The 11,569-nt window shown below is 35.6% G+C and overlaps 1 long non-coding RNA gene across 1 annotated transcript; it reads left to right on the forward strand.

The window, feature by feature from the left end:
- The first annotated feature begins 5,823 nt into the window (after positions 1-5,823).
- On the forward strand, positions 5,824-9,776 carry LOC121257126. Its single transcript, XR_005939158.1, has 3 exons — positions 5,824-5,834; positions 6,158-6,162; positions 9,550-9,776. It is a non-coding gene; the product is annotated as an uncharacterized LOC121257126 (long non-coding RNA).
- Positions 9,777-11,569: the final 1,793 nt, after the last annotated feature.

An 11,569-nucleotide genomic window follows, 5' to 3' on the forward strand; every position in this document is an offset into this window, starting at 1 on the left:
ACCTAATTAGATGGAGCATTAGTAGATCCAAGAACACTCTTTTGCTGCTCCTGAAAACTGGCTTTAATCAACATTCTTTTGCTTGTTTGGTTAAACAGAGAGAGAGGATTAGTAAATTGTTTTTCAAAGATAACTTCATTCCTCCTTTTCCATAGTTTCCACATGACTACTGCAACCTCCATTAGCTCCCCTTCCCTAAGTGTTTCCAAAAGGTTAGACATTATATCCTGGAAACACTGATTGACAATTTTGCACTTGTGCAACTTTTTAGAGTAGTAAGCCCACACGTCTCTAGCTGAAACACATGACCATAGAATGTGCTCAATAGTCTCTCCTCTTCTACTTCACATAATGGGCACATAGGATTATCAATAATCTTCCTCTGGTATAGCTTCATTCTTGTAGGTAACCCATAATTACAAACCTTCCACAAAAATAGCTTTGCAGAACTGGGGAGTTTTAGACCCCATAACATAGCCCATTGCTTGTGAGAATTAGACTTGGTAGAACATTGACCTCTCTTTCTCCCCTCGAGCTCAACTTGCAGATGATATAGGATGACTTAACAGGGAATGTGCCATCCTTAGTGCATCTCCATATTTGTTTATCTGACTACACTTTGACTAATAGGCATTCTAACAATCATATCTGCTTCTTCAGTGCTAAATATCTGTCTAACAAGCTGTATCTTCCACTCTCTTGTAAGATCATCAATAAGCTCTGATACAAAAGCATTTTCAAGCAGTATGCTAGGTGTACTTTGAACTTTGAATGAGCTGTCTTTAGGAATCCACCTGTCAAACCAAACCTTTATCTCCCTTCCATTGCCAACTCTCCAAAATAAGCCTTCCTTCAGTAATGGCATTGCTAACAGAAAATTTCTCCAAAGGTAAAACGGATTCCTTCCCAACTTGGCATGCAAGAAATCACTATTAGGAAAATACTTTGATGCTAAAACCTGAGTAGCAATTGAGGTTGGATTTTGCGTCAATCTCTAATTTTGCTTAGCCAACATTGCTATGTTGAAATGCTCAAGACCTCTAAAATCAAGACCCCACACAACCTTCCTTCTGTCCAATTGGTCCCAAGAAATCCGTTGAATTCTCCTCTCAACACCTTTTTATCCCCACCAATAAGCTTGCATAATCTTGTTGATCTCCGGCAAAATGGACTTAGGAATCTTAAAGACCCCCTGTAACAACCCATTTCCATGGGATAGAGGTATTACTAGCAATCATAACATAATGCCCGGTAAGAGATTCATTTCCTGAAATACCTCATTTATTGAAAAGCATCAAAATATTAAAACTGAATTGAACATGATTGTTTGAAAAGTGAACGTAAAATAAAAGAACATAAATTAATCCTATGAATGACATAAAAGAAATTTAATTCTTGTGTGAATATCAATTATTCTTCCTAAGACTTTGTACTAAATCTATTCCTGGCCATCCAGCTCTGCGTCATCATAATCACCATCTGGGAGAATTAAACATGGAAGAAAACAGAAAGACAAATAAAAATGAGTCGAATACTCAGTAAGTAGCACATCATACTATAAAATATAGTTTGGCCTGCATGGACTTAATTTTTGAAGACTTTTCATAACATACATACAGCTTCATAGATTTACAATCATACACGTAACATGACTTTCTGAAAGACTTTACATGCATATATCGTGACAGATTCATATAACATACGTATTCATCTTTAACATGAGCGAAATCATATATAATCATGGCAAATATGTAACGTGAATGCATAATATCTTGTTTTAATCATGGAGTGAAACACGCTTGAGTCCGTGTTTCACCTAACTTGCATAACATAGAGTGAAACACACTTGAGTCCGTGTTTCACCCAACTGAATAACATGAAGTGAAATACGCTTGAGTTTGTGTTTCACTTAATTGAGTAACATGGAGTGAAACATGCTTGGGTCCGTGTTTCACTTAACTTGCATGGGTCCGTGTTTCACTTAACTTGTGGTTAACCATGCTTGAGTCCGTGGCACCGTAACATTTCTTATCTTTCTTAAGGCATGATAATTTATTAGGCTTCATGAACATTTCTAACATGGCATATTCTTGTACATGACATAACATAGCATGACATAATATGACATATTCTTGTACATGGCATAGCATAGCATAGCATGGCATATTCTTGTACATGGTATAGCATGACATAGCATAACATGGCATTTTCTTATACATGACATAGCATAACATGACATGACATAACATGCTTTGAACGTTTTATGACATTCCATGGCATACATGATCAAAGGATTACATGAACATGGCATACATGATCTAAGTAGTACATGAACATGGCATATGTAATCTAAGTATTACATGGACATGGCTATTCCATTATATGGCATACTTGACTTGAATTACTATATGAGCATCTCATGGCTTTCATATGATTTTAGCAACATTTAATTAATCGAACAACAAATTCATTCATTCAAGCATAATCTCATATTTCATCAAAGATCGTAAAATGACTCTAACCTTGACTTGCCTCTTAGCGTAGTGTAGTTAACCATCATAAGCACATCATATTTTCATACATAACAATAATATTCACAGTACGTATGCATTTATATGATCATACTATTTACCTCTTAGCGCTGCTTCTTGATTCCCTCTTTGTAGTGCGCTACCTATATCGGGTACTAGATGTTACTAATTCCTTAGTGAACGCATTTAGCGTTCTAATTTCTTTTCATACCATTGAGATAATCTAATACATATTCAATTAAAGATTATTACATATTAATATTATTCAAAATCCCTAACATATCCTTTAAAAATATAACTTAATAATTGTATTAAAATATTTGAAGGCCCAAGGCCAATTGGGAAAAACAATCCACTTAGAATTTTAAAGAGGCATTCGGCTGAATGGGCTTAAGGCCCACGGGCCCATTCTAGATTAAAAAGGAGAAGCTTCCTCTGGAAAGCACAAGGCTAATGCAGAGAGCTCGTGAATGTCGGTGGGAGTCGTGCAATAGCTTACCGAGAGATGGGCTGAGTGCGACGGTGGCTCTGGGTGGCTGGATGTGATGGCGGTGCAACTGGGAGGTCCCTATGGTGGTGCAACACCGAGAGGGAGAGAAAGAGAGAGAGTTTTAGAGAGATGAACCTGTCAAGCAAAGAACTGAAAATCACGGGGAGAGAGAGATCCTGTTTAGGACTTACCGGAAGGAAGTGGGTTCACCTGGTTTGGGCTTGTTGGTGATTTCTTGCTCCGAGAGTGGTACTCCGAAGTCCCTTGAGGTGGTTGGCAACAACAGCACAAGCACATAGCCAAAGAGTCACTGCCAATAAAGAGGGAGAGAGAAATCGACGGGTTGGGCTCAAACGGTGACGACATACGTCCAGGTGGGGGAAATGCTCACTGTCGGTGGCTTCTGTGGTAGTTTCCGGCGAGGTGGCTGACTTGGTTGAGGGAGGTGGGTTCTCAGTTTGTAGAAGCTGTTATGGTGGCTATGTGTATAAGGTTTCTTGTGTTTAATTTTTGGAGGTCTCGGGGTGGGTTTTATAGGCAAGGAGAAAGGGTATCATGGATTATAAGGAGATTGGATAGAGTTTGGAGTTGGGAGTTTGGTTTTCCATTAGGAAACTTGTTCAACTAGGAGATAAATACTGAGACTTTTGGGCGAAGATAGTGGAAGAAACTCACCCATTCTAATAAAATCACTATTTTAAAACATATCTTTAATTTAGTAATAGTAATAAAAATAAAAATAATAATTAAAATTACACTTTTGGGGTCTGGATGTTACACCCCCATGCAGCATGTTGGTATTGCTTATATGAAAGACTTGATTAAAACTTTCTTGTCAGACTGAGAAAGAAATTTCATTTTCCAATTTGAGATTCTTGCTCTAACTCTATCCAAAATGTTGTTGAAAGAGGCTGCTCAAGATCTACCCACCATAGCAGAAAGGTCAAGATACTTTTCATAAGATTCAATGACTCTCACACCAGCAATTCTGACCAAGATTTCCTTGATATTTGCCCTTGTATTTCTACTAAAACAAATGGAGGTTTTCTCTTTGTTAATCCTCTAACCATAGGCCCTTTCATTGATGCTCAATAAGCTTTGCAACCTGCTCTACTTATTTGAATTCTCTTTACAAAAAATCATGCTATCATCAGCAAAGAAGAGGTGATTTATGTGTATATGGTCTCTAGATAAAGGAAATCCAGTTATGTACCCATTTGCCTTTGCATGATTTAAAATTGAACTTAAAGCCTCAAAGCACAAAATAAAAAGGTAGGGTGAGAGAGGATCATCTTGCCTTATGCCTCTTGAAGGTTTAAAATTGTTTTGAGGACTACCATTGTTGAGTACCGGGGGGGGGGGGGGGGGGGGGGGGAGAGTAAGAAACAGTTGAGATACATCTCATTATCCATTCAATCAATTTCTTTGCAAAGCTCATTTTCATCATCATTTCTCGAAAAAAGGACCAATCAATTCTATCATAAGTTTTATTCATCACAAGCTTCAAAGCCATGCAACCATTCTTCCCTTTAATTCTATGCTTCATCGAGTGCAACACCTCATATACCACTATAAAGTTATCAATAATTAATCTGCTGGGAACAAAGGCACCACCTCAGTCTTGCAGGGGTCGGAAAGTTACTCATTGTCACTTAAACTCACATTCTAACAATATAGTCATAGAATCCAAAATCTCAATATCATATAAAACATTTTGATACTCCGAAAAGACCACGACAAGATTTCTTAACAAAAACGTCAATACTCAAAGAAACATTCTATACTTAATCCACTATGATTAAAAAAAATATCTCACATATGCTCCAAAATCTTGATCTTCAGTTGAAATATTCAAATCATTTGAAAAATATTGTGGAGTTAAGGGGTGAGTTATTAACAACTCAGTAAACAGAGGGCATATACTAGTATGTAAACATGAGCATTTTCAGAATTCAGAACGCAGAACAAAAATATTTACTTTCAGAATGCATAATAAATGCATGTTATCAAAATATCAGAACGAAGTTTTCAAAAAACATTTTTATTCAAAAATCCTTTAGCATATCAAAATCTAAAACATCATCTTCATATCATATCAATGCATCACATCGGGACAAATACCTTATTTAACTCTCGTGGTAGGGTTATAAACCACTATTATACCCGTGGTGGGGCCCCATACCATGTTTAACTCCCGTGTTAAGGTTATAAAACACCTTTATACCTGTGGCAGAGCCGTATACCATGTTTCACCCCTCGTGATAAGGTTATAAACCACCATTATACTTGTGGTTGCGCTATATACTATGTTTAACCCCCGTGGTTGGATTAGAAACTACCATTATATTCGTGGTTGGGCCATATACCACTATTATACCCGTGGCAGGGTCTTAACAAAAACAGAACAAAATATCATCAGAACCATATCATATTCAGATACAGAATCAGAAATTCGTGCCAAGGTTTTCAAATGCCATATCATATCAAAACCGAATACTGAACAACTTCAGATCATTTCACATGTTTGAAATAAACAAAATCAAAACATCTTCATTTATTCATAGCAAAAACTTTTAGAATTTCATATTCGCTCTTTTTGCATAGTTCAAAAACAGAATGCACAAAATTAGTTTATGTCTACATCAGTCATGACAAAAAATATTTTTTCTTATATAGAATTTATGCATATGCAGAGCAAACATCTAAGGTCGTTTTCTGATTTCTTTTAAAAAACAAATATGCTTATTTTCAAAGTCAACCTTATTCCATTTATTTTGTACAAAGCTAATATATGAATCCAACCTATATACCATGTTTAACCCCTGTGGTTGGATTAGAAACCACCATTATACCCGTGGTTGGACCGTATACCACTATTATACCCCTGACAGGGCCTTAACAAAAAACAGAAAAAAACATCATTAGAACCAGATCATATTCAGATACAGAATCAGAAATTCGTGCCAAGGTTTTCAGATGCCACATCATATCAAAACCGAATACTGAACAACTTCAGATCATTTCACATGTTTGAAATAAACAAAATCAAAACATCTTCATTTATTCATAGCAAAAACTTTTAGAATTTCATATTCGCTCTTTTTGCATAGTTCAAAAACAGAATGCACAAAATTAGTTCATGTCTACATCAGTCATGACAGAAAATACTTTTTCTTATATAGAATTTATGCATATGTAGAACAAACATCTGAGGTCGTTTTCTGATTTCTTTTAAAAAATAAATATGCTTATTTTCAAAGTCAACCTTATTCCATTTATTTTGTACAAAGCTAGTATATGAATCCTGCTTACCTGTACTTTTTAACTTTTCTGAATCTTTTCACAATCGTGTCGAATGAATCTCAGTTGTCACCTATACAAAACACTAAACGTTACTAAACTTCTAAAATGACTTGCTAAAACTCTCCATTTACTTGAATTCATACTACGAAAAATAGTTTTGATAATTATTTAGATATCAGAAATCTAATATATACTATTATCATTAAATATATTCTTAACTTATTATAATATAATTTTTTTTTCAAATAAGGTAAAAAAAATTAAATTCATTTCGAAAATTAACTTAATCATATTTAAAACACATCTCTCTATAAATTATTATTAAAAAGATAATTTAATACTGTCAACATATAATGTAGTAGGAAATCATAAATTTCTTAAGCAATAGTAATTCATAAAATATCCTTAATAATACTTTATATTAGAAATTCATGTAAACTACTAGTCATATCGAAATTAAACCATCAAAAATTTATTTCTATATAATAGGCTTAAAGCGTTTTAAAAATAAAAGATTGAACACTTACTATATACTACCAAACTAAGTATAAAATTAATACTAGGTAATTTATTAAAGTCTTTAAATATTTTTTGAGAAATCAAGATTATGGCTAATATTTTTATCCGAATAAGCTCATGCACAATTTAACAATACTAAACACAACCCGAATTAAAATAATACATTAGTCCCTTGATACAATAAAATAAAGCTCATTAAAAATCATTAACATAGTTTTTTGTAAAATACAACAAATCTATTTTAAACATCATGCTCATAAGAAGTCAGGTAATTTAAAAAATGTTTCAACAGTTTCTAAAATATAAAAGCTAATTTACACTTACAATTTACAACTTATTAGAATATTTATGTCAAATTCAACTAATGTAAAAAGCAGAAAAGCCCATTTAGTAAGATATACTCAAATCGATTTTAAAGCATTTAGAACAAAATAAAATCTTATTATTAACTTACTTCTAAAAATAGTTATAACAGTTATCACTATCTAACTAAAATTTTAGATCTTTAAATACTATCTATATAAAATTATAATTTCATGCTAAACATGACTTACAAGAAACATCTCAAATAAATCAAACTCAATATCAAAATAAACATGAAATGGCAAGAAAGCATACTGACTTATAAATTAGATCTAGTAATATAAATATACTTAAAACAATTTCTTTATAAATATCATGAGACCATCTAAATGAGAAGGGAGTTTTGGGAAAACTTCTTAAGCAGAACAAGGAAACAAAAAGAAATATGAGATTTTAACACTTCCAGAACAAGACCGTGCGACAGAAGAGAGTCTCTACTCAGCGAGAGAGAAAAAATGGCTAGGGATGATGGAAGCGGTGGTTGGCTAGGTCGACGGTGTACAACATGGTTGAAGAGCACAAAGAGAGAAAGAGAGAGAGAGGCGAGAGAGAGTAAACAGGGAGAGACAAAGAGAGTAAGCCATGAGAGAGAGAGAGAGACTGCATGGGATACTCATTGAGAGGGCAACAATGAGGCGGCGATAAGGTGGTTGGGCAGCGGCAAATCACAGAGTGGTTGGGGCATCGGCGTTGCTGGGCTTCCCTTGTTGTGGTTGGTGGCACCGAACGAAATGAAGTGCCTTGTTTTGAGATGCAAAAACAGATGTCTATGTTAAGGGTGGTGTTTTCCGACATGGGTTCACGGCTGGCTATGGCGGTGAGGTCTGGGCAGATGTTTATGTGGGGTGGACGAACTGCGCGGCATTGGAGTCTTGCATTGCAGCGTCTGGCTTTCCTGTGGTGGCTACAATGGTCAGCGTGGTTAGAGTCTTGCACTGCAGCGGACAACACACAGTGGCTAAGCAGGGGTGCTACGGTGGTGTAAGCCTATTTGCCAAGACCTTAGCTATAATTTTGTATTGCACATTACACAAACTAATATGTTTGTATTCAGAGACTTTGGTAGGCTTTTTAACTTTAGGGATCAAAGCTATGTAGGTTTCATGATCAACTTTTAATTTCGACTTCCAAGCGTAGAAGCTGTCAAAGTGATACAAGGGTAAATCCCAATATCGATTTCACAGGGACAATAGGAATTAAGCAGACATTTCATATTCGCAAGACAACATATTACCGTTTATGGTGACAATAAATTTTTAAAGGAGAAGAAAACATTAAACTAAATGATCTAGCAATGAACAAAAAAAAGAAATGAGAAATAAATTCCAAAGGGTAACCACTAACTATATCGACACCAAAATGGGGCTATTTACTAAGGGAGTGTGGATTGAATCAAGAGTGAAATTGTTTGCTGTTCTAGAAGTTCGAGCACGAGTAAAGCTGAAAATAAATGTAAATCTATTTTTCTAAAATTACTAAGAATCAAGAGATTTAAATTAAATGTATAGAAGTTGACTTAAACTTGTAAGAAGCAATAAAACAAACACTTGGGATGCAATATTCACCAACTGATTTGGTGATGGATTTACTTCTCTTTTTATCTTCTCTCAACCATTCTCTCATTCCTAGAAATCATGGTCGGATGATATAGCAATAAACTACAACTTTTTAGTATAATAAAACCACTTGACAGATTATCTCACAACTGAAAAAACAGTGAAAGAAAACCATCAAAATCTTGTTACTTAGTCAAGTATCAATTGTGCCTTTACATCTACAACTGAGCTAAACCAAGAACAAAGAACTTCAATCCTTTCTAAATGCAAATTGAAAAGTAATCCAACAAGTTAATTATCAAAATCACAAAATATCAAAGAAAATCCAACCCCGAACAGTCATGGGTTACTCCTTAAATCCCAAGCTAAATATCTAGCCTATCATCTCTAGATTAACAAGACGCCCAAAAGGATTAAATTCTAACATCTCTATCTACTGCTCCAAACGAAAATTGCAGGAATAAAAAAAATAAAAATGTTGTAGCCGAAGGTTCCTCCCAGTAAAAGCGAAAAAAAAAAAAACCAAAGAAGAAGAAAAAAAGCACCAGTGCACAGCAAAAATCTTCCTTTTATACTGTGCATCCGTCTCATTCCAGCTCCCCTGCGTTTCACGTCTCCAAGTCCGAATTTTAGTCCACTGCCCGCGTGCGTGAATCTGCTCAAGCCACATTCCAGCCTGCCCTTTTCTTTCATCTACAGTGCGCTGCTCTCAGCCCAGCATCTCGTGTGAGTGGGTCTGCCCTGTGTTAGGCTACGATCCAGCCTCCATTGCAGTGCATTTCGTGAGATCCATCCCCTGCGTTTCCGCGTGACATGCGTTGCTATGTAGCCCATCTCCAATATGCTGCTCCACTTCCGCACTTGAGGATGCCTCCATTTCTGCTCTTTTGCCATGCGTGAATCTGCCCAGCACTTGCTGGCAAGTGACCTAGCCTTTCCGCGTGGTACCCCTCTCTCTTTCATGAATTAGCACACTTCATCTTCCAAAAATGCCCTCTGCTCTCATCCTTTCCATAAATGCCCTGCATATATAATTATGATATGAGTGTTTAATTATTTTAGAGGCAAATGTGAAACTTTTGTGTAAAAAATATTGGCATCCATTGACTTGGAGTCTAATACTAAAACTTGATGTGTAATTAAGTTGCTTAACTCTTATTTGATGAATATATCATTCGCTTAAACAACTTAATTATGCATTTCCAACACTTTATCATTTCATTGATGGTCTCAACCCAAGAATCAGATTTAAAAGCTTACAACACTACTCCACGCACCCCTTTACCCACAGTTTGCCAATGTTGTTGATAGAATATAGCATTAGGACTTGGGATCCTTGCCATTCATCTGGAAAATAGCATCCTCAATCCCATTTATATTGATCTCTCTTTTCAAATAATCATTCATTTATGCTATTTTCCAGATGAATGGTCTGGGATTGAATCCCAGACCAATTTCAAGACACTTCTCAATATTTCTACTCTCCCCATTAACAATATTGTTAATGAAATTAGTCTTTGTTCTCTGGTTTGTGCACTTGTGAAAGAAGCTAGTATTTCTATCCCCTTAAGCCACTATTGCTTTACCCTTTGCTTCCAATTTAGATCTACCTCTTCAAGCAATTGGTTGACTTCTTGTTTTAAAACTCTGATTTGCTCACCATGGAGTCCCTGGTTGTCATTCTGAAGACTCTTATTGTGGTACAACTTCGTATTCATGAGCTTCTTCTACCCTTTAAAAACCGCAGAACTCCATTTGAGCAAGAATTCCTTACATCTATTAAGGTCCCTTGAGGTATCACAAAGATTTTTAATAGAAGGGGAATTAAAATGCCAAGCCTACTTGACCACATTTGTACACTCATCTCTCAAGGCCCATTTAGGTTCACATCTAAAAGGTTTCTTGAAGCTACTGCCATGCTGATTCTTAGTGGCAAAATCAATAAAAAGAGGATGATGATGAAATGTAGCAGCACTGAACCTTGGTATCATTATAAGATAAGAACCAACAAGAGTTGCCCAAAACTCGATCCAACATTTTCTTAGCAAAACTAGGTCCCTCTCAATTATTGCTCCATGTGTACTTACCCCCTTGGTATCCCAGATCACGGAGGTCACAAGCCAAGATACCCTCTCCAAACTCTTCCATTTGTTTGTAAGGTCCCAAGGGTCCACCAAATTTTTCATGCTGACTCAATATTTCATTAATGTCACCAAAACATATCCATGGAAAATTAGTAGAAGGCTTAATAGCATGCAAAAGTTTCCAACTATCTGACCTCCTTGCAGTAATGGGACTACCATAGAACCAGCCAAGAGCCATGTCATTTTTGTATTGAGAAACTCTTAGAGATATGTGGCATTGAGTATAAGAGTCCAAATTCACCACAACTTTTCTAAATGAGTGATTTATTTAGTTTACATAATGCATCCTTATATAGTCCTATTTTTTTCCTTCTTTTTTTGATAACTATCACATCTATCCAGTACTCTCATGTGCCTCTTCTTCTGCATTTTTATTCATGCTTCTTTCTATCTGAGTATTAGTTTCTCTAGTTTGAAACCGACTAATTAATAGCAATTAAAATGAAAATTAATGAGGTGGAGCTTGTTTTCCATTGTGCCATATAATATTCATGTGCATTGAAAAAGATGTTGCTTGTGGAACTAGGACGATCCTTGCCACATTTCATTCTCCAAGAAATGGGTTTTTGAAAAGAGTTTTTAGGCATCAAGCTATATGAATAATTCGGAAATTTGTTCTTCTGTTTCAATAAAACTCATGTGACTTTTCGTAATCAGCACAAC

This window comes from Juglans microcarpa x Juglans regia, chromosome 3S (assembly GCF_004785595.1).
Source record: "Juglans microcarpa x Juglans regia isolate MS1-56 chromosome 3S, Jm3101_v1.0, whole genome shotgun sequence".
In the NCBI taxonomy this organism is placed as follows: Eukaryota; Viridiplantae; Streptophyta; class Magnoliopsida; order Fagales; family Juglandaceae; genus Juglans; species Juglans microcarpa x Juglans regia.